Below are 24586 nucleotides of genomic sequence, written 5' to 3' on the forward strand. Positions count from 1 at the left end.
TAAGACATGTGTGTGTATATATAAGAGAGTTATAGGCTTCCATTTTGTGTTTCCTTCTCTCTTTTATCCTCAAAGGCATACCCTATTTCCCTTCTCCTCTTCTTCTTATCTTTTTAAGCTAGTTGATGATTTGGTTCTTAATGGATTAATATTTATTTTATACAATATGAGAACTAGCACTCTTGGTGGTATATACTTGTTGATGGATATATTATAGAGAAGCCTTTTCTTGAGTTTTTACCATAATCATCAATTCCCTAAAACCATGTGGATTAAAGTCTTCAAAGGTTGTAGTGCTAAACATCATATGGTTGTCATAATCTTTCTAGTTCATGTGATTTGGATCCTCTTGGTGGTTCAGTTAAATTGATCTAGAAATATTGCTTCCCTTGTTGCATAAAAGTATTTTAAAAAAAAGATTATTTTTATCTCCTAAAAACCCATCAATAAGAGAAGTTTAAGGAGGACTCTTTGATCGATGATGATGTCGGTTTTTAAAAGCTCATAACTTAACCCCTCACCACCCCTTTACATTTTGATGGTGGAGTTACTGAAAGAGTTAGATATGATAAGTGTTCAAGTTAAAAGTATTAACTTAAAAATAATAAAATAAAATCCCGATTTATAATCAAAACATGAATCACATGTTAGCCATTAAAATGTATATTTCCTTTATAATCTATTGATGGAGCGTGTGCAGTTAGCCAACAAATCGATTAAGGATTATAGTTGGAAATGATATGAAACTTGCGAGTCTCAAGCATAACTTGAGCCGATGATCATGCAAAGTTAATGGTTGATTAACCATCTGTTTTATGATCAACGACATCCTAGTCAGCAAATTGAGATGAGCATAATCCGAGATTAACAAGCCCTTAACACTCAATGAATCTCAAAGATCTAGGAGTTTGATGGTGATTAAAACTGGCAAAGAGTATTTCTTTCATAAATAAATGTGTAGTGTGTTTACGACATCCATTTAAACATCACAGAGCCAAATATGGATTGTATCCTCATTAAATAAATTGGGTAATTATTAATAAGAATAAAGAAAACAAAGTAAAATGGAACTAATATTAAGTGATGTCTATAATTTTATCCATTAATATCTACTTCTATACACCTCTAAAAGGATAAGCTGATAGGATGATCAATATTGTCTAAATTCATAGTTTGGGAACCGTTCTTATGAACAAAAAGAAAGATCATGCCTTACATAAAGCTCTTCATGAGGTTCCACTATTCATAGAATTCTAAAGAGGAAGAAAGACCAATTATCAAGTGTATACTTTATACTAACATGTTTAAGTAAAAAATAATTTCATTAAGTTAGGAGTTGACTATGATTAATCAACCAGATGACATGTACATATAATGAGTTCACTCTTATACGACATGAACAACCTTGAAATGTCTATGGAGGAGTTACATGGCATGTTGAGGTTTCCTTTGGTAACTAATATGGAAAATCATAGAAACTCTAACTTTAATTAATTCCACATATTTTATATTATGAATGGAAGTATCAAGTGGAAGGAAGCCAGTTGTTAATGGGTTAAAAGGCGATTAGTCTTGGTATACCTAATCAGGCCCCAAATACCAAGGACAACAGGAAGTCTTATTCTGAAACATGCTATGATAGGCTATTTGTTTCCAAAACAAGATAATGACCAATAAATTCTAAATGTCTAGTATACCTGAAGGAAATTATAGATTGAAACATGGATAACAGAATTTGATCTTGGATTACGAGCCCATGCTACTATCCATATGATCAAAAGAAAACTACTTCTCCTTATGGATGTGAATAATTTTGTCTTTAACCGAAAAACCAAAAAACCAAATCAAACTAAAATCGATTTTAGACCAAAACATATTCAAATTTGGTTTTTGGTTTGGTCTGAGACCAAGCTAAATTGCGAATTTGGTCTTTGGTTCCAGTTTCAGTCTAATGAAGTTTACACCAAAACGAACCGAAAAAACGAATTTCATAAAGAAGTTATTAAAAAAACATGTTATATATTTTATATATTATATAAAAATTTTAAGTATAAAGTAAAAAATCATTTTAGCCCATTTTCTATTTTACAAATATATGGTTCACTTAAATGACTTGATCACCTTTTACAGTTCAAGGCTTCAAGCCCTCACGGAAATCTGATACTCGATTCCTCTGTCCTCCTTTTCATTCTTGTTCATTCAAGTTGCACCGTCATGACTCATGCACTCGACGATGAAGCCCTCACGAAAATCCAATCATTCGTACTCGATTCTGTTGGATTAGGTGTCTAAGCCCATAGCTATAATTGGTATGTACTTGACCCGAGAGTTGCATAGTCCATTTCGGGTTGCCTTCACCAGAACAATCTAATAGGATGGATATTTGAGAAATAGGTTATTTGTGATTTATTAATATATTGAAGGTATAATATGTTAATTGAGAAATCATATTATTTAATTGGTATTGATCAACAATTAATTTGAAATTAATTTAGTGATCAAAAGAGACTAATTAAATTAACGGGGACAGATTAGGTAAATCAGTAATACATATAGTTTGGGCTAATGATCCATGTTGATTAGAAGGAACTAAGAGTTAGTCCAAAGGGCTTATCATATGGATTATTGGATTCTAGGCCCAAGGAAGTGAATTATGGTTTACAAGTTGAAACACTAGGGAATCCACACTATCAATGTAACCCCTAATGCACCTAAATTTGGTCTAATGATTCCTAGTTGAACCCTATCCAATTTTAGTGCTTCATGACCTATCTCTCATAATCATCCACTTGTTCATGGTGTTTGTGACTTGTTTGAGGCATCACACTTGGGGTGCTAAGCTCTTGAAAGGACAAATTCTACATGCTACAACTAAGAGGTATTCTTGTAACTCTTTTTTTTTATGTTTCAAATATCCAAGTTGTATGCTAGTTATAGATTTCATGCTTTGGATAACTTTTGTTGCATTTATAACTAGAGAAAACTTAGATCCAAAGCATTAGGGTTGTATGTGCACCATAGGAGTGTTCTAGTACATAAAACCCAACAATAGTATCAGAGTCATGGGTGTTTTCTGTTATACAGATGCATTGGTTGATTGTCCAAAGCAAAAGAAAATCGTTTTTTGGAATCTGACAGATGACCACGACATGGTCAAAGTTACCATGACGTGGTGGACCATCTGTGTGTAGATTTTCAAGTTATTGGCCATTTTTTTGATTAGGATCATTACCAGAAACTATTTTGGATTGTTAAAATTCATTTTTTTCTTATAAGGTAATGATTATCTTCATCCAATTAAAAGATAACTTGTCAAATTATAAAATAATTACTAGATTATATGATAAACTAATTATTTGTATTATTTTATTTATCTTGCTACACGAATTGTAGTTAGGTCAAATTGGTAAACGATAATATGACTATTTTATTGGTTAAAAATTGATCTAAATGGTTTTGAGAGGTTACAAAACTTGCCATCAAGTTTTGGAACTCAAAAGTGTTTCTAAGGAGTTACAAAATTTGTGCTTAAGTTTGGAATCTAAAAAGTTTTCAAGAGTTACAAAACTTTCCCTCAAGTTTTGGAACTTATAAGGTCTCTTTTATGAAACATTAAATCTAGTAATTGAAAGGTTTCAAAAGGTGCAACTCTTGGTTTCATAACTAAAAAAATTAATTAAAAGTTTAATATATTATATATGTATAAGTTAAAAGTCAGTCTTACCATTAGTAGGCCTCATTCACGAAGCTAGTCTATAAGGGGGTGTTTAAGGTAGTGGTCTGTAAAATGACCACCATTGGGTATCCATTCTTACCCACCGCACTCTTGACTATTGGAGGGTTGTTAGCCGAATGGGTATGATAGGACATTTAAATTCTCATTAAAAGTATAATGAAATAAATTAACTAAATCTTTTATAAATTCCCACTCTAAGTTACTTAGGAAAAATGTGAATTTGACGCTAATCCATGAAATTGCACTTTGCACCTTGCCAAGTCGTTAGTGGAGCGTGTGTGGTTAACCGACACAGCAACTTGCACTAGTAAGGGTGGCAAAGGGTAGCTTGATGTTTGTCATAGATCAATGGAGCGTGTATAGTTAACCGACACATTGATTAGGTGATAAATGACTTCGAGAGTACCAAGCTAATTTGCATGGTTATTCACACCTTGTTTGTGATTCTCGGTATCCCAGTCACAAACTTGAAGGGCATAATCGAGATTAAACATGCCATTGAAAAGTTCAATGAATTTCAAAAGATCTAGGAGTTTCATTTAAAACTTAATTCGTTTAAAATTTCGTTTTCATGGTGGAATTGGTAAATCGTCATTAACCTACCAACAAATAGTTTACAATTTGATCATGACATCCCTCTTCCGAATTGTGAATTATTTTGCTGGGTCCTAGCCTTAATATTTCATTTGGGTATTATATTAAGGACTAAACTCAACTAAAGTTAAATTTCTCCCTTGTAGATGTCTAGTTCTAACAACTATGGTCTTTCCGAATCTTTTGGAAAAAGCTTTCCTCATGAAGATGATCTTCCCAAAAATCATACTTCACTTCCTCCACCTCCTCCAATAATTCTCCCTGACCCACATGTTCGTTGATTTGAAAAGTTCAAGGTCACTCAAACCCTATTGGCAAGCAAACACGAAGATGCAAAGTATGTATGTGCTCACGTCTTGGACATGAAGTTGCATATTGACAGGATGGGAATGTTGGGTGTCGTTTTCCTGAGAAAGTTGGTAGTTCACTTGGTTCTTCAGTCACTTCCCGAGTCGTATGGTCAGGTTGTTAAAGACTACTATATGAAATATCATGATGTGACCCTTATTGATCTTACATATTTGCTAATTGCTGCTGAATCAGCAATGATTTGGCGCACTGGTAAAGCAAATTTGATTAGAAGATCTATTTCCCAAACTTCCATGGACATTGACAATGGAAACATTAGAAGTCCAAAAAAGTCTTCCTAATGGAAAGGGAAGTACTAAGTCTGAGATTGTTCTGTGTGCCATTCCAAAAGAATCTATTTGCTTCTATTGCCAAGAGAAGGGCATCGGATGCGAAGCTGCCATATTTTCCTGAAAGACCACAAGGATGGTAAAGTCAAAGTGTTTGACTCTGCTTTAGGTAAGTCCATTATCTAACTCTATTAATTTCCTATTTCTAGATTCTTAATACATGATGTGATAAGTTTACATTTTGATGTTTTGTAGGATCAAAGAAGAGAAAGGAAGCTTAAAGAAAGAGCAGGTTGAGTCTGATCGCAAAGAGATGGATTTCGATCGTATGATTCGATGATCAGAATTTTGAGATGTTGATTAGGAGTTAAGAAAGATTGCATAGGAATATTTAGAAACATAGTTTTCATATGTACTTTCATTATAAGGATAATATTTTTCGAAATTTTATAAATAAAGAAAATTTTGATTTTATCTTATTTTATATTTCCTTGTAGTGGCATTTATGAAAATTGATGTTTGTGTGTTCATAGTTTTAGCAGTATGGATTTCACTCTTTCTTTTATGGTAGTGTCTATATTTACCAAATAAGGAAAGATTTTCATCACCAAGTTTCAATTGGATAGAAACTTGGAATCATGCAACTCGTATTGTAACATGAATGAGAACCTTCATCTTTGGGAAATCAAGTCTAATTCCTTTTTCACATATAGATGTGACTCAACTGAAGGACTAGCAGATCTAGTACACATTGTTGTGCACTGATCAGGTCCACCACAAAGAACGATAAGACTATTTTTCATGATTTACTAAAAGTTTCGTAAATATGGTTATGCTTACTAGATTAAGTGTAATTCTGAATCATTGGATAAGTTTCAATGTATAGCAAGACGAATAAGAAGAATCAAACAAGAAGAAAGATAAAAGTTTCTCTAATATGAAAGGAAAGGAAAGAACTTTAGTATCGTGTTTTATGATCATATTAATGATTATGAAAACCATATCACAATTGATCATCTAAGAACACCACTTGTATGGCTAAGAAGAGGAATCGGGAATTGTTAAAATGGTTAAATCAAAAAGGTGAATCATACTTCGTTCCAAAGTCAAGCCTTAGAGTTGTACTCCAAGATTGTGTCTTGAGTGACATGTCCTAAGAACGTTTGTAACACATCACGTAATGCGGAGTATAAAAGTTTTCTAATTCTTGCCTATTTCAAAATTGGTAGTTGTGATGTTTTGTATAAAACAAAGACCAACTAAGACCTATTATATGAAGTGTTTTCCTTGATAAGAATCCACACTAACTCTTGGATATTAGTTTATCAAGGAATGTTTCTTGACAGAGAATCTTATACGTCAAGTAGTCAGTGGGAATCTTAAAAGATCTTGAAAGGTTCAAGAACTAATCAAGAATAAACCTATCATTTATCCCTAGCACATGACTAGAGGTTTGTAACCTATCGTGATGACATATTCTTTTTTCTATGCCCGTTCTAGTTAAAGTTGACTATGCATATGAGTTCTATAAGCTCTAAATTGTTTGCATAAGGAAAAGCGCCTTGATCAGTGAAAGTTCATTGACCAGTATACGTGAGTTGCTAAACAACTTGGAAGAAATGGTAGCCCCTCGTGTCACACCTGAAAACCGGAACGACGGAAATGTTTGGGGCTGGAGGACGTCATGTACAATATCACAACAATTGTATAATAGTAATCAAAGCAACAACATCCATTGTATTAATATTATAGTGTTTACATTGAACTCGATTTACATAATGTCTGACTCCAAAATCAAAAATCAAAACAAAGACTTGAAGCTACTATGCTCCGTCTTCTCGAAACTTGTGTGTGTACCTATCTACTAGTTTCCTGAGAATACAAGTGATTTTGAAAAACATCAACATTGAATGCTGGTGAGTTCATAAGCATTTTGTTTTAGAAACTAAGTTCTTGTTCCTTGAAAATGTTTGTGTTTTCTTTTAGAAAATCCTACACTTTCTTAATAAAATGGAATGTAGTTTTAGGCTTTAAGACCAAAATATATATGTTTCTTATGCTTAAAGAATATAATGTAACGTTTTGATTTCATAAAAGAAATGTGGCCCATATTGGTTCCTACTATGGTTCCTAACCTAAGAGTAAGTAATCGTATTTGTTTCTAGAAAGTTGAATTGTAAACTGTTTACTAGTAAAATAGTGATGTTTATTCCAGTAAAATCCTATATTTTCCATAAAACCGAATTGTAGTTTTTAAACGTTCCATGACCGAAAAGTAGAACTATAATTTCCATACCTAGTTTAATGATATGTAGTTTTATTCATAAGTAAAACTAGATGAAGACGTGTTTACATTGTAACCAGATGTGATGTTGATACCCTCCTATGATCACTTTGTACATACGAGTTATATAAAATCGAGGTCGAACAGGCAGTCGAATTGGTGAATCTGCCTTAAGCCCACAACCAAACAAGGAATAGAAAATAAGGTGGAAATCACACATTCCACTTTCTACCGGATATAAATTTTTATATAACCCTGACGTATACACAAAGCAGCCATAGAGTGAATACCCCTTTAAGACTGTTTGAAAATATATCATTACATAAATATTTAGTTAATGTTTATTGTGAGCGTTCATTATAACCATGCTAATATGACTAATGGCTTGCACGATGTTCTTCAGATGTGGGAAAGCTATGAAGTTTGTCACCCTAGACTTGCGGGTCTAACTGTAGCGAAAAAACTGAGGTGCGGGGTTGTCAATCACGTATAGATGTATACAAAAACTCACGCTCTCCCTCCAGGAGACTCTGGTTATAATTCAGGTTTTTAATGGGTATCATGTTTGGTACAAGAAGGAGTGGCTCACAATCCTGTATTAACTAGTTTACATAAAGTGTGTTGAAGTTATCTTTTCCTTGTTATCGTTTGTTTTATCCTTTTATAGTATTCACAATGTATAAAATAATCATATTTTTATATATTTATTCCTTTGACCCAAAAGAGTAAAATAATGTGAACGTTCCCCAAACTATACCTATTATAGTTTATCTTTTTTGTTTATTGAGAATACTTATATAATCATTTATAAAAATACATAGTAAATATCTTGTCTAGATGGTTTTAAATGAATATGTCATTAAAACTTACATCTAACACAAGTATAAAAACGTTTAGTACGATAAAGAAAAATTTCTACTTTTTGACTTTTATGTCCATGTTTTTAGAAAAATTATAGAAAAATCATCGTAACTCGAAATTTGGATCCGTAAACTGTCCGGGCTTAGAAAATGAGTCTATTTTATCCATAATATTTTTACCTGACCTTAAGTGGTTCCTAACTAGCGTGAAAATGTTCATTTTTACAGACTAGTCCGAAAATGTTCTGAAATGATAGGCAGTTATGGTAAAATCACCATAAATTGTAGAAAAATCGTATGAGTGTGTGCGTGTAGTCCTTAAAAATATATAGACTTGAACTATTTTCATATTGAACAGTTTTGAAATATATTAAGTTTAAGCAAGGTAAAACAGTCCGTGAACAGATCACAACTTTTCTGTAAAAAAGCTGATTTTGAAGCTTGGATATGTTTTAGTGACCTAACTTGGATTTTTAGTTTACAAAGCCTTTAGATCATCCAAATAGGATTTTTTTACTTGTATTCCCCCCCCCCTTAAAACCTGAAAAAAAAAACTTGAAAAATGAAGGGGTATGAACTCACCTTGAGTGGATTTCTTAGTGGATAAAGAGATGAAGATGAAAATCCTCAAGCTTAGAACACTTGAAGATGGTTGAAGAACGCTTGAAGATGGTATTACCCTGTGGATAACAACACATATAAATGTGTGTAAATGTAACAAAACTAGTATGAATGTGTATAAAAACACTAGATTACCAAGGGATGCTTACCAAAAATCCTACGAACCAACTTGGAGGGATGGATCTTTGGAAGACTTGAACTTGTTCTTGAGAGTATTATGGATGAATGAAGAAGATGAAGTGAGAGATAAAGATGAAGAGAGAGGGGGAAGAGGTGAACGAAATTTATGGGGGAGGTAGGATTGTGGGGTGGGTAAGGGGGTAATGGGTGGGGTGAGGTGATGTTTGCATTGTTATATGTTGGGCAATGGTCTTGATACATGTTGGTTAATGTTTTATGTTGGGAAAAGATGTAACAATCATGTCACTAAGTCAACTCTTCTTATTTTTATAAAAATCTAGGTAATTTATATAAGTGGGATAATTTTTATAAAAATATGATATTCTTTATACAAAGTGTGGGATTTTTATAATGAAAATATGGTATAAATGATATATAAATATTTAATTTGAATTATAAAAATTCAAATTGTTAATAAAATCATTATTATCAAAAATAATAATATGTTACACGAAAATTAGGTTGATCACTAAATTCTTTTCATTAAAAGTTGGACGTTTTAGGTCGGGTATGGAATTTGTCGTATTTGGTGACGAATTCACCAAAAAAATTTTATTTGTATCCTTTGTTATGAATTCGTCATGCAGTGTAAGGATTATGAATTCCACTACATCGTGTTATGAATATTATTTATACTAAAACAATATAAAGTTGAATTATTGAATTGTTACGATACTAACCTTATTTATGGTTTATGTTCTATAATTTCGAATAATAGTGGTGCTTTGTATTATAACTTGTCAATCGTACATTGGATGCATTATGGAATATCGTAATTCACCTAAAATTCAAATACAAGTTGAGTTGACCTGGTTGACTTTGTTTGACCCAGAATTGACAGTTGTCACATCATCCCCCGTTAGAGGGAATTTCCTCCCGAAATTAACATCTAGGATAGCTCTTGCAACTAGGAGAAAAGTTGTGAGTATCTCTGTTTCGTCTGATGTCTTTGTTCCTAGGGAAATTTAGGTCCTTGGCTGGTATTCTAGTGGACCTTCGCTATTGGTATCTAACTTTTTTCGTTATTTTGTTTTTCCCTGTCCATGATTTCCTCATGTTCCTCTTTGGGGTGTAGGTTATTGTTTACTTGGACACGTGGAATGTGGGATGCATGATGCTGAGTTCTTGTGGTAACCGAAGTCTATGGGCTACCAAAACGATGATGGCGAGGATCTCAAATGGTCTATTGACGCCCTAAAGTTAGTGTCTCTAGACCTTGAGAAGAACACTATCGTCACTAAGGTTAAGGTTGCGTGTGGTGCGGTTGGCCCTATGAGTCTCAGGTTGTCTTGGGACTTTCTTCGTACGGAGTTCTGAACTAGAGATATGTCGACCTTTGCTCAATCCTTTGAAGTTGGTCAAATGGTTTGTCGAGTCGGCCTTTATTTCTTTATTCGATATGTCGCTCCCTTCTTGTCACATCCCCAAACCAGACGGTGGAAACGTCCGAGGGTGGAGGACTTCATTTGTAGTATCACAACACATGCATCATAGTAATAAAAGTACAAACAACCATTGTATTTAAACGTATAAGTATTTACATGTGTTCAATCATTGAATATTGAAACCAAAATAGTTATACAAAAGTAGAAGATATGACTCATAATGGCTCCATCTTCTCAAAAAGCTCGGGGAGTACCTGTTATTATTTCCTTGAGAATACAAGTAATTTGAAAAGAGAGTATCAACAATAAGTTGAGTGAGTATATAAGTCTTTATGTTTGAAAGGGTGTCTTTGTATCTTGAATATGAAAATTGTTCTAGAAAATCCCATATTTTCTGTGGTATGTGAAAAGTAGTTTTATTCCCATAAAACCGTTCTCTTTGTAAACCAATGTATTTGTAAAACTTGTAACCGAGAGTGTGCTTGGCTTCACTAGCTGTTATTGAAAACTATAGTATATCATTGTACTTTGTATTTTGTAAATTTGTACTTTAAAGATGTACTTACGTTTAGTTGTTTATACACTAATGTGTTGTTAATATCTTTTTAATGAGTTATTATAACCATACTAAGACATGAACGCCTGAAACAAACGCCTTGTGAGCGTTTAAACTATGGATAACAATTACCACTCATTGACGTGTATGCCTTACTGTAGCTAGCAGCTTGAGTGTGGGGTTGTCAATCCCGATATAGATCTACACACAACTTGTTTCGATCCCCGGGCTGGAGATTCTGGTTATAATGTTAGGACTTTACCTCGGCTATCTAAAATGAATTAAACAACCTGAATTGAATGTCTCATAAAAAGCATATAAACGTTACATGTATATTAGATATGAAAACCCAATCATTCTGAAATAAATGATTGACAGTATGTTCTTGAATTAGTATTCCGAACATGTATTTGACAAGTGTAAACCCTTATTTTGTTTTGAATCAAAACCCTTGTTACATGTAAAATAGTGTACTCTAGTATACTTGAATCATGAATAATTGTTCTATATATCATAAATTATACCTATTATAATTTAAATGTACTTTATGAATTGGTAAATAACTATTTTTGCATGCAATCCTTTGCTCAACATGTTACAAAGGGTAATTAAACTGATGAAATAACTTTTATATTTATAGAGATATACAATTTTATATATAAGTAAAATTTAAATGACCTTCGGACAAATAACAGGTACTATAAGTCCACATCCAAACAAGGAAAAGGACCTAGAATGAGTTATTAGTCCTAAGCCTTTTAAATCTTCTTCATGTTAATATATATATATATATATATATATATATATATATATATGTATATATATATATATATATATACAAATATGAATATTTGGGAAAAATATAAGTTTATAAAAGAGTTCAATATTTGGAGTATTTCTAATGCTTTAAAATAGTTTTATCGTGATTTGAAATCATTTATTTATAACACAAAGTTCTTGTGTTATACTTGTATTTCCCCCCTTAAAATAGTAGAAATTATAAAAATACGGGGGTATGAACTCACTTGATAGATGATGAATCGGATAGAGTTTCGTTTCACGAAAAAGGAGTTTATTTGTCGAGAAACCGGCTCAAATCGGGCAGAGTTTTGACAGGAGAGAGGTTACTTCTCGGGAATCTCGGGGATTTGAGGCTTGCTTCGGGCTCGAGTCTTGATACCGGGGCTTTAGGGATTGTATATGAGCTTATGGAAGTGGAAAATATGAAAGAGGGTGAAATTTAGGGTGAAAAGTGTAAAAAAAATTGGAACCCTCGCATGCCTTATATAGGCAAAAGCTTCGGATCCGAGGCCATGCGAGGCTAACGTGTGTCAGACAGGTGGCGAAGGAATGGCTACTTCGGACTGCAGGCTCGCAAGGTGGGAGGCTCAGATTGGACCAAACGTCGGTCCAATGGGAAGAAGACACGTGCGAAGGGGGCATCCGAGGGGCGTGCGAGGGTGAGGGCCGGTGTGTCTCATGCGAGGTTGTCCTAGTGGGATTGGACTGTGGAGTTGGTCGAATCAGAAGGTGCCATGCAAGGCTTAGGTCCAATCAGCAGCTGCCACATGCGAGGGTGACGTGGCATGTACTGTTCATGCGAAATTTCCGGTTTTTCCTATTTTTCTTTATTTTTGTGCCAAAAACTTGTAAAATTCATAACTTTTGCATACAAACTCCGTTTTTGACGTTCTTTAGATGCACGCATAGGTAAAATTATACTCTATGACTTTTGTTTAGACTTCGTCGGCTAATTTTGATTTATTTTTGATATTATTATTTTTAACAGATCGGGACAGGAAAATCCGTTAAAAATTTATAACTTCTTCATCTGACATCCGTTTTTGTCTGTCTTTTTACCGTTGTACTACTAATGACGAGACCTTCGATTCCTGTTTAGGTTGTGTCGGCTAAAATCCACTCGATCTTTATTTCGAGTTTTTAGATGTACACTGTTATACTGAAACTTAGAAAAATCATAACTTCCTCATACGAAGTCAGATTTTGGCGTTCTTTTTATGAAAGTTCTCGGTTTAACATAAACTAAAACTTTCATTTAGATTTTTAAGGCTAAAAATCCTTTTATTAAAAATTCAGTTTTTACACAGAACAGTGTTTTGCCGGTTTTGTCGCGGATTTTCGCTTGGTCATAACTTCTTCGTTATAACTCGGATTTTTGTGTTCTTTATATTTTTGGAAACCTTGTTACAATCTCTATCACTTGGTTCATCCCAATTGAGATTATTTAATAATTTATTTTTGAGGGTCAGTTATATAAATATACACAGTATGCCAAAATTTCTCTTTATTAATTTAAAAAGAAGTACAAATTGACCTACACGATTACATAGATTTGAAATAACGGTTTGTTACACTTCTTCATGAAAAAAGAATTTGATTCCTAGTTCCAACGACAAGTTAGGAAACACTTATAATGTTTTGCTTCAAACCTTAGGCATAAGCAACCCTTTTCACAATAAATTCTCATTTGTCACCTTTCCTTCCCTTGACTTTACATTTCTGATTATTCCCAAACTTTACTAGTCCATCATTCTCAAGCTTCCAAAAATCTCTCAAATTTTCCTTACTTCCTTTCATGTGACACGAGCATCTACTATTGATATACCATCACTTGCAATCACTTAGAGAGATTTAGGTCCTCAAGGTTTTTTTGGGTCATTTGACATTAGTGTGGAATGTTGTGTGCAAAGAAGAACTAAAAATCCAACTACGAACTTTTGTTTTGATTTTGCCAATTAAATCCAATAGTTCATCTACAAGTACATAAATTTTATCATTCAATGACAAAGTGTTAACTTTTATTTTCTCTTTTTCAACCTTTTTTCTTAGAAAAATCAAATTTCTTTGTTTTAACTTCTTGATATTTTGAAGGCTTCATTAATGACTTCTGTGATGAAGTACTTCCACTCATTGATTTATCAAATTAATTCTCATATGACTTTTGTACTTGTTCTTGAGAATACTCTTTAGATTGAAATTTACTTCCTTTTCCTTCAAACCAATGATTAAAATTCTTCATCTCATTTTTTCGTTTGACAAAAGAAACATTTGATTTCTGCCTTGAATCGGGATTTGGAAAATGTGTACCCTCAGGTTTAAATGGTACATTTTTCTTCACAACGTTGGCCATTTTAGTAAAACTCATTTGTGAAAAAAGTTTATGTGATTTTTGATAAAAACAATATTGATATCGATTATGATATCCAAAATGAGATTCCATTTAAAAACTTTTATGGTCTTTTGAAAATTGAATTTTACCATTTCTTTTAACATGATTTTAATCTTTTTGAAGTTGTTTTATTTTTGAACCTTGATTAGCATTCAACTTTTGAGAAAAGTCATTTTGAATCTTATTCTAAAAATTTTTGTTAACAACGTTGGGAGCAACATTTGAACGTTCTTTTGAAGTATGAATTTTAGAATTTTGAGAAAACTTCTTTTTTTTGGCTTTGTGGTGATTTTTGTTTTAACTTGTTTTCCTATTGAAAATCTTTTTTTTTCTTCCAATAAGCATTCTTTTGAGCTTTCATTTTGGAAATTGCTCCTTTAGAAATAGATTTTTCTTCACTACTTTTCAAAGCTTGAGCCTTCGCCTTTTGATTGTTTAAATCATTAGGTAGTGCTCACCACTTTTCTCTGCTTTTCCTTCGTCATTAGGCTTAGCTGTTTTTACAACCCAAACTCCATTTGTTTTATTTTTATATTCTTTGGGAAAAGATTTTTGACTCTTTTGATGTTGAAAAACTTTGGACCTTTGATTCAAATCAATTTTCAACAACGTTTTGGTTATAGTAAAATCTTTCATAAGTTACTTTTGCATTATGTTCTTTTAACCACTCATTAATTTTTGGATCGACATTGTCCCCATTTCCTATTCTAACAAAAACTTGATTGGGAATTCCTTTAATGAATGTTGGACAAAGAATTTTTTTTTGTTTCTAGAAAACATTTTCCTTTTTCATTCAAAATCATTGTTAATGCCTATGTGTCCTCAAATACTTTAGCTTCAATAGCTCGTGGAATTTCTCTTTCACAAGAATCATCATCGTTATCACTTTCATTGTTTATTATGTCCTCGATAATAACTGACTCTTGAGAATCATTGGCTTTGGTTGTTGTAGATGAATCATTGTTTAGCTTCGTTGTTGAGTCAACATTTTATTTGCCTTTAGCTAATGAGGTGACATTAATGACAGACAATTTCGAGCAATGAACACATTCCTCTTCCTCAATTTCACTGAAATTGTTAGAATCATCTTCGATATCAACAAAATTTTGTTATGTACTTTGTGTCGAATCCTCAATTTTGTTCAAAACTTAAATTTACTTGTTTTTGGTCAAAGTCCCATTCACAACATTAACCAATTCATCAACATTCAAACAATCATTAATATTCACAATACCATATGCATACGAATCATTAGGAATAGTATAATAATCAACTACTTTACTTTCGCAATCAAAAATAGTCGCGTTCACTTGTTCACGTTTGAAAGTAATAACATGAGTGGTTTCCTATGTTGTCCTTTACGTATGTCTGATGAATGACAAAGGTCCATCAATTTTCCATATACACGTTTAGCGGTATTACAACAGATATTTCGTTGTTTTACTAACATGTTATTGTCCATACAAATAGATACCCGATCAATCATAATGTTCATAATTTTTAACGCTAAGCTTTCTATTCCAGAGTTCTTCTCCTTCAAATTCTTATGTGCTTCGTAATGTTTCTCCATTTCGCTACTCATAGAGATCAACATATCATTCAGGTAAGAGAAAGTATCATCAAATTCAGATAAAATAGCATCATAAGAATTTATAGGCACATTAAGAGAAACGAGAAGATTACGCACCATTTGTAGGGATTGGAGACTTTGGGGCTATGGTCATGAAGCACCTTCCAATCAAATTCTCTTCCTCTTCTTCACTCTTATCTCCTTTCTCATTCCATATTCATTCCCAATCACTATCTTCCTCCACATCACCAAATATGTTTATCCTCTAGAATGGCCTTCTTCATGTTTTGCGAACATGACTCCATGAGTAGGATGACACATTTCTTTGCCAGCAGATCCAAAGGACCATATTTGATATTTCCCCTCATCATCATCTACACCCTTCACCACCAAGGAAAGATTCTTGGATTTTGAGTGAAGTTCTTTTATTTTCATTGCATAATACTCTTCACCCTTCACATTATTTTTCTTCTCCTCCTTGTTCCTTGATGTGCAGTCCTTTGCAAGATGGTTATATCCATTACAATAGTTATAACTCTAACCAGAATCACCTTTCCACTTCTTCTCAATCTTCTTCTCTTCTTTCTTCTTCACTTTCTCAACAACTTTTTGTCCCGCACCAGAGTTCGTCATTGACTTCTTCTCATAACTGTTCTTGAAATTCCCTCTAATTGGCTTATTGTAGAACTTCTTAACCCTATTATTGGAATAACAGGAATCAACTTCGTCATATGAGTTGAGTAGAAAACATTATTTGCTTTCTTATTCTTCTTCATCGGAATTATTCTCTTTTGCAGCTTCGTTTGAAACTAGCACCACTAGACCTCCAAAATTCATTTTGTTCGCCTCAGCTATCTCTTTCACTTTTGACTCATGTGCATTCAGTATGTTATAGAGAGTCGAAAAGGAGTAGGTGTTGAATTTCACTTGATCATGATCATGAGACAAATATTCCTCCATTCGTCTCTTAGTCCCAAAATGAATGTGAGATTGAACTCCAAGGTGGTACGAACAACTCCATATTTGTTGCACTAGAAAATGAGCATATTCAACCTATCGTAATACCCTTCGATAGTCTCACTTTCCTTTTGGGTAAAATCGGCCAATTCCAAAAAGCATTGCATCACAAAGCTCTTTTTGTTTTTTTTTCATTCCCATGGTACTTCTCTTTCTAAGCATCCCAAATCTCCTTTGCTGTCTTACAACCACGAACATAGTTGTAAACAACATGTATACGAGCTCATCGTAGTTCAAGGAGATATCTTTCATCATTCTCCTTCTTGTTGTTTCCTTGAGCGACCATGTTTTCAGCAGTACCAACATTTCCAATAGCTTGAACCAAATAAGCACGATACTGTCCATTTTCGATAGATCTCCAAATATCCTCATCGATCCCATTAAGATAGTCTTCATACGATCTGCCCATTCATCATGGTTTTAATGTTCAGATATGCCATTAGATTGATTACAAATAGGATTATCTATGAAAAGGAAGAAATCGGGATGCAATATCGATTAACAAAACTAATGAAAAATCTTTTTATCACAATGATCGAACGAAGAATTATGTTTCAATCTTGCAAAATATTTGAATCGGAAAGATTGATTCAATAAGATGAAAAGGTGAAAAAGATTCTTCTATCGAGTGTAATTTCCTATTTTGATACTAATTGAAAAGATGTTTTGAATTATGTTTTAATCAATAGAATGTAAATTAGACTAAGTTTGAACAAGGGGATGTAAATAAGATCTGGTTTCAACTCTATTACTTTTTGGATGAGTACAAAAGAATCACAATGAGAGAAAGCTCTTGCGTACAAATGCCCAAAAGATTTTACGAATCTCTACGTACTTACCCTATTTATAGGGTTCTCACGAGAACAAAAAGTACCAGGACACGACATTAAAATGCAAACCACTTAAGTGCCTAGTAAATACATTAGTTCATGAAGTTAGGAAGATATTTGCTATTTACAAATGATTCCCAATCTTAGACAGTATCTATGGTTTGTCATCTCACAACATATATTGACTCTACAATTTCGGTTTATAGTTCATAAAATCCTTATATGAACAAACTCAGGATGGACCTCGGTTTTCTCCATGAGAACTGTCCCCACCATTACCTCCCGAACCGTTGTTCCTATTGGATTATGAATTTGCAATTGCATCAACAACATGTTAGGCCACTAAGGCCTCCATCGCAACGAAGTTCATGGGTTTAGGCTTAGGTTCTTGTGGTCTTGGGTTTCTTCTTATGCGTGGCATGATTCTATATTCAAGGTATATGTTAGTTAATATATTCTTCATAATTAGTTGAGATTTGTTTGAGAATTAGTTAAAGAATTTACTATAATAATAAAACAAACCAAGTACACAAAAAATTTCACATTCCAATAGGATGATTTGTGAAATACTTACATTTTCATTAATTTCCATTTATTTTTTGTTACATTTGTTTACATAAGATTTTCCCAAAAGTGTACAAAAAAGTGGTGGTTTAAACAGGAAAAGTTTTTATGTTACATAAAAGAGACATAGCAACATCCTATAATCTGCTAACTCCAACCTCCTTTTAACCCAAAAATAAAGTTCCCAATTTTCTTAGCTCAAACTATCAACCATATACCTAGATAAACTACTATCAATGCTACTAACTATGCCATCTGGTGTTGTAGGTAACAGATCAACACCTCCATAGCAACCACATTGGTCTCTGAAACTATCACCCACTTCTCCAATACTCCCACACGCAACACTAAACCCTCGATGTCAATCTGTTGAAACTAAACCAAAGAACAAGTCTCCTTCAAGTGGTCGTATGAATGGAGGATCCTTAACTCATCCACATCCCTACTCTTTTCTAAATCATGCACCATGTCATTCAACATCCTCACATCCCTCCTCAATGATATTAGATCCAACTTTATGTGATGTGTAGGGTCTGAAAGGTGTTGCGTCTTGGGCTCACTATTTAGTCCATTTAGTCTCTGGATTGGGCCTGTCCATCCGAGAGTTATATCTAGGGTTTTGTATTTATAGGTGCTTGCATGCATCTTAGTACGTAAGATTTAGAAGTCAATTATTCTGAAAGATTTCATTTTTATTGATTGTAACCCTAATAGCCTCTACAGCGGAAGTTCTTTATCGAGCTCTGCTGAGGCTTGGATCTATTGAATCATTCGACATATTTTGATTCATTCTTGTGTTTTATATTGTTGTTTTTCTTTTTTGTGATTAACCTGTTAGAAGATTTAAACGATCAAATAGTTTCTTAACTCATCAATTGGTATCAGAGCAGGAAACTGTGTAATTCATACACATCTCTTTTGTGAAAGAAGTGATTAGGGTTTATTCCGCATTTACTGATATTTATTTAGCCGTCACTCCATAATTGGCGTATCTCATTATTTATTCATCTTGCCCTAATATTACGTATTACAAGTCTGATCTTACAACAGGTTAAACGATCAAGCATGGACGATTCTCAATCCAATCCTATCAACATCTCAAACAGTATAGGATCTACAACTAAGATTCTAATTCTCTACACTCAAGATTACGAGGTTTGGGCGCATCACTTTGAAGACTACATCATTGGATCTGAAGATAATGGGTATCTGATATAGGAAGCTATTGTGTCTGGACCATTTGCTCATTCAGGAACATCCAGAATTATTAAAACTCAAAAGGAGTATAATGATTTGTTAAAATATGTGAAAGATGTTGCTCAGGACGAAAAGGAGAAGTTTCAGTGCAACATCAAGGCATTGAGACTGATTCGATTCGCTCTTCAGCCTGACACGTTTAAATTGGTAAATTCCTGTAGTACAGCTAAAGAGATCTGGGATCGGCTGCGAGAGCTGTATTCCACAGATGAAGATCTGGAGCACTCAATTCAGACCTTGCTTCTGTCTGAATTTGGAAAGTTCAAGCAAAATCCTGATGAGTTTGTTACACAGACGTTTGATCGCTTGAATCATCTTCTCAGCAAGATGATCAAACATGATATTGAAAGCAAGCTTATTGAACAGAAGGTCACTTTTCTGAATGGTCTAAGATCTGAATGGAGAGTTGTTGTGTCAATAGTTAAAGCACACGAGCAGTTCAAATCGTACTTGCTGGCGAAACTGGTGGGAATTCTGAAATCCCAAGAAAAGATTGTGCTGCAAGAGAAAAGCGTGGTTTCTAGTCTGGGGTCTCTGGTGCTTCTATCCAAGGGTAAAAGTGTAGAAGAAGATGAAGAGGATCTTAATCTGGGAGATCACGATCTGACAGCAGAAGAATATGCTTTAATGGTGTCAAATCCTAGAAGGTTTATCAAGAGAAAGTTTCCTTCCAACAAAAATCATAATTGGCAGGGAAGTTATAGTTCCGAAAGAGTGAAAGATGAACCGAAGGTTGAGGAGTCAAAAAAGGAAGCAAAGGGTGAAGCTGACTCTGGTGTCAGTTGCTTCTACTGTGGGGGAAAGAATCACTACGCAAAGGATTGCGTCCTGAAGAAGATGGCAGAGAAAGACGAAGAGAAAGATGAAGAAGCAAGTCTTACGATGTCACAACTGTAAATTTTTAGCCATGTAATCTATACATTCAAGTTAATGTGAATCAAAAACTTCAATCAAATACAACATGCTAGAACTACAAATAGTCATCAAACAATTGGAGACCCTAGAAGTTCTTATTAAGTCTATTTTGGACTAGAACTTCCTTATTGGATCCAAGTGGACCAATAGGCTTCCAATTAGACTAACATGGGCTTAGAACCCTAATTGGACTCTAAGTGGAACCATATTTACTTATTCCAACATTTTAGGTCATGAATGAAATGGATTAAGAGCCTTGATACATGAATAACCTAAAACTAGTTCAAGAAAAACATAAAAATCCTACTACACTCCTTTAGACTTAAAACACACCCTAATTAACACTAATATTGGGCTTAGGAGCAAAAAGCCCAAAAACCTTTTTTTTTCCCCACCATTCTCGGCCCAAGGCCCAAATACAAGGGAGGTTGACTTTGGTTGCCACCTCACTATTACCTAATGGATTTCTAGGCATATATCACATACCTCCATGCATGTATCACTTCAAGAGTCACTTCTTTCTCTCTTCTCTTCTTGCTCTCGGCCAAGAATCATCACACACACCAAAATATCTCAACTTTCTCTCTAGAACACTCAAAGAACTCTCCTTCCCTCCCCTCTCCAAAAATCTCGAAATTTAGGGACTTTTCAAGAGGATTTTGCAAGTAAATCATCATCTAAGGTAAGATTATGCATAGATCTATGGTTTAAATTCTTTTGTTATTAAAATCCTTTCCTAATCTATACAAAAATCGTGATCTTACACCCTAGAATCATCTCAAAACTCAAGATCTTCACCAAAGGGAGCCAAGGCCAAAAACACTTCATTTTTCCTTCCATTTTCCTTGCAAAAACCGAACCAACACCCCAAGGTGAGATTCATACCCCTATTTTCTGTTTTTAAGAGTTTTTGTGGGGGGGAATACAAGTGAAAGTGTAGATCTATATGTATTTGTATGCCTTGTATGATTTCCATGCTTATATGTATGCTTATATGTGTTTTAATGTTGGATCTAGCCATTAAACCCCTCAAAACCGAGATATAACTCATGTTTTGTGATATTAGCTTCAAATATGTTCCTACATAATAAGTGATACTAGATAAATAGCCAAGTGGTTAGCAACAATTTTCTTTAAGCTAAAAACACACATTTTGGGCCAAAAATGTGAAAAATACAAAATTGTGGGCCCAAATTGACATTTTACAGATTCTGATGGTTGGAATGTGCCAAAACAGTTTTCATAAGACTATTTCTGGAATTCTATTCAATTGGTGGATTAAAAACATAAATTTCAAGCCTATTGGGCTAAAAATGAAAATTTCGGCCCAATAAGGCCCATTATGCGAATTTTTCTGTTTTGGAGGGCCAAAACTGTAACTTTCTGTAAAACAGTGGACTATAAGTGTTCCAAACCCTTTTCCAAGGTTAAAATGCTTTTTAAATTTAAAAAGGACCAAAGTTGCAAAAATTTTCCATTTTGGGGCAAAATTGTCAAAATTGCGAAAAGATGGGCTAAAACCGAGAAAAACTGCATTTTCAGGGACTTAAACTGTTTTCTTTGAAAAATATGCTGGAAAATATTAATTTCAATAATTTTTGGTGTTAAACTGTCAAGAAAAATAGTTTAAGGACCAAACCGGAAAATATTTAAATAAAAGGGTTGAAAATGTAATTTTTACAAATAATGAGGGGCTGAAAACAGAAATATTTCAAGGCTGATTCATTATGTACAACTTGATCAAATAATGACACCTCAACTATCAACGAGATACAACTCATTACAATACCAAAAGTCGTTGTTAAACGAATTGGCTCGGTCTCGAGCCAATGAAAATCCACAACTACTAACTCTTCGATACATACAAATAACGATTGGTAATACATATACATACGAGTGTGCACAGACGTCTACGCACCATCTTCGGGCCCCAAAAGTGTAAAATCTTGTTTGTTGGGCCTAGCTAGCCCAATGACCTGATCTTAAGGCCCGAAGACATTTTTTTTCTACGAAGTGTTGAGTTTTACCGACTTGGCACAACGTAGGGTGACTTTCAATGGCTTGTACCACTGGACCCCAAGGGCCATGGTATTGCTAGAAAAGTCTACACATTTTACGAGGCGGGTCGGGGACCCCTCGCACGCATATTTTCCCCAACCGGTTAATAGAGTTACCGGGGTCTTCGTGACCTCCTTCTCTTCGGATGTGGGACTACACCTTGTCCGGGCGATTGGATAACGTGATTAGTACTGACGACGCCTTCGGGAATCGTTGGTATATCTATAAACCGGGCGTTTGTGTAATGCGGGTTTGTAGTAAATAATCAATGCTCGAGAACCTTCCAACGTCGCTTGGGACCGATGCTACTATTTTCGTAATGGTTTCAACGCAACTCAATGGATTTCAAAAGAACTAGGGGAACATCGGGTTTCCCTAGGGTTTTTATTACATACAGATTTGAAATGCATACATCTTAAATGAACATTTTTTTTTTAGTATAGAAACAAACAAGCATACCTATGGATCTTCACAAACGTTTTTGAAAGCTTTTCTTTTCAGAAAATATCGGATTTTCTGGTGGTTTTTCAAACAATATAAACATTCGATTTCAAACACTACTTATGAACTCACCAACATTTCATATGTTGACGTTTTTCAAAATACTTGTATTCTCAGGAAACCAGTGAGTCAAGGGAAATCATGCTCAGTGACGGTTGCAGTTTATTTTTGAATGAACCAAACAATATTAATTTTTGGAAATGTAATATCTCAAACAATGTATGACATGTAAACACTACTGGTTGTATCATGTTGATGAATGGTGACGAATGTTGTTTTGTTTCATATATATTCAATGTTATGGTATTCAATTGAGTCACGACAGCCCCCGGACGTTTCCGCCGTCTGGTTCGGGGGTGTGACAGGTTGGTATCAGAGCTTTGTTTATAGTGAACTAGCATGTCGAGCCATACATTGATATGCAACTATAAACCAAAAAGAAGGACTAACATAACTCTGAACAAAACAAATAAATAAAATACACTTGCTTGCATTAGGAGTAAGGACCTAACGCTGAATCAAACACCATAATGCTGGTATCTCGGTTAACTCGGGACTGTTCTTAGTGATACCAAGGAGTGAATGTAGCCTGATCAACTACATTCTCTCCAAGGTAAAGCTAACACATGTCTTGATGAGATCGGAATAGCCAGGGAACCTAAAAATTTTACCCTCCATCACTCAAAAAGAGAATATTTGCTTAGTCGGTGTAATAGTCATAGTACCCTAGGAATAATGTAGCATAATTACGTACTCGCGCAGACAGCATGGCTGGTTTTCATCACCCGGGAGACCCCTACTTCCCTAATCAGGGAAACAACGGGTGGCTAGAGGAGGAGGAGGAGCCCGAGGAGGTGCAGCAGGGTATCCAGTTTCATCAGGCCTTAGTAGCTCACGGGATGCTTGTGGATGAGCCAGGAGAGAATCCAGGCGAAGCACACGATGTCGGACCCGACGAATACGTAGACTCTGACTACGAATTTGGAGAGCTCGACGATGACGACGAAGACGGCCGGGTCGGGGACCAGGACCCCATCCCGCCATGCGAGGACGAGGCACAACCAGATCACCCTGCCCCACCAGTGAACCCCCCAAGAGAGAACCGTTCCCTCGAAGCTGAGATCGCTGCACTGCGACAACAGCTGTATGCTATGGAGGCTCGGGCAGTGCAAGCAGAGCATGAGAGGGATGAGGTTATAGGAGACATGGCAGAGATGGCGCAGCTACTGGCACAACATTTCGGCATATGACTTCGGCACCACCTCCTGACGCAGCTCATCGCGGTTAGGGATAGACCTATCGTAGTAGGATATTAGTAACTATGTTATGTACTCCGGCTCTATGTTTAAGTGACTACACTACTCATGGAGCCGTTATGCTGTCGGATTAGCGTTACTTATGTATGCTCCTACGAGCAAATTTTCTTGTACTAAATGCGGATAATATTAATAAACTTTTGTGTGTTTTGCTAAATTATTCTCAGTTGCTATGTGTTGAGACATTATGATTGCATGCTTGATGATAGTAATGTTTAGGCTCGCACCATACGCCTAGTTAGTAGAGTCGCCACCTCACCGAAACCACGTACACTCAACATCTTTCCGTTTCATGACAGAAAGATGCCTCGCCCAGCTACTCGCGGAAATCCCGAACCAACCCCGCCGGAAGTTGACTCCACTGCTTTCCAGGCAGCCGTGTCTGCTGCGGTCACGGCAGCTATGGCACAGCTTCACCGAGGAAACAATGGAGGAGGCAATGGTCAAGGCTCCGGAAGTTCGAACAACGGGACGAACCAAGGACTCACTAAAACGTGCACCTACAAGGATTTTG

Source organism: Lactuca serriola, chromosome 7, assembly GCF_051521515.1.
Source record: "Lactuca serriola cultivar US96UC23 chromosome 7, Lser_US96UC23_V15, whole genome shotgun sequence".
Taxonomy (NCBI): domain Eukaryota; kingdom Viridiplantae; phylum Streptophyta; class Magnoliopsida; order Asterales; family Asteraceae; genus Lactuca; species Lactuca serriola.